Source organism: Trichechus manatus, unplaced genomic scaffold (assembly GCF_000243295.1).
Source record: "Trichechus manatus latirostris isolate Lorelei unplaced genomic scaffold, TriManLat1.0 scaffold00194, whole genome shotgun sequence".
Classification (NCBI taxonomy): domain Eukaryota; kingdom Metazoa; phylum Chordata; class Mammalia; order Sirenia; family Trichechidae; genus Trichechus; species Trichechus manatus.
In genome coordinates, this window is record NW_004444130.1 from 1,470,479 (window position 1) to 1,471,210 (window position 732).

The window sequence follows — 732 nt, forward strand, 5'->3', positions numbered from 1 at the left end:
TATCTTTTGAGGGTCAGTTTTAACCCAGGCTGGACTTCGCACTAAAAAGCCTCCGGGGTCCAGTTAGGTGGGCGGAGCCAGCATGTCCGGGACAGGTCTGCCCCTCCCCACCTCGCCTCTCCACCTTCTCAGGAGGCGGAGCCAAAGGACGCTCCGTCTACATGCGCAGCTCCCGTTGCCATAGCGCCGAGGGGCGGGAAGCTGGCTCCTCCCAGCTCCAGTTCCCAGCGGAAAAACAAAACCTAGAGAGCGAAGACTTCGGCGTCGCGAGAGTCCCCGACGTGCGTAATGTTGACGCACGTGACGCCAGCCCGGCCCAGAGGACGCGTGCGCAGTGTATGTGTTAGGGTCCTCAGGCTGCCGTCTGCGAGCGTTCGGGGGCGGCGCGGCTTGGAAGTGGGCGCACGTTCCCCGGGCTGCGTGGGTGGGTGTGGGCTCCCTTTCCGGCCTTCCGGCGCTTCGCCTCACTACCTCTTTGGCTGGAGACGCCGCAGACCCTAGGAGCGGCCACCCCAGGAAGTAGCCCCGGAGCGGAAGTGGAGAATGGCCCCCTTGAGTGAGGAGGGCAAGTGAAGCGTCCCCTCAGCAGATCTTGGGGGCAGAAGTGGGCGTGAGCGAAGGTAATCTAGACTTGGGTTCTAAGGCCGGTCCTCCCTCGACTTTCTAGTGGGTGAGACGGGCTGGAACGGAGTTTCTTTCCCGTCAGGGACCGGGCGGCTGGATTGGAGCTTG

The 732-nt window shown here is 63.5% G+C and overlaps 1 protein-coding gene across 1 annotated transcript in view; it reads left to right on the forward strand.

Annotated features, from left to right (window-relative positions):
* The first annotated feature begins 341 nt into the window (after nt 1-341).
* Nucleotides 342-732, forward strand: part of CMTR2 (cap methyltransferase 2) — an 11,813-nt gene continuing 11,422 nt past the window's right edge. Inside the window, exon 1 of the mRNA XM_023741890.1 lies at nt 342-620. The gene's annotated coding sequence lies outside the window, so the exon portion shown is untranslated. The remainder of the gene's footprint in view (nt 621-732) is intronic.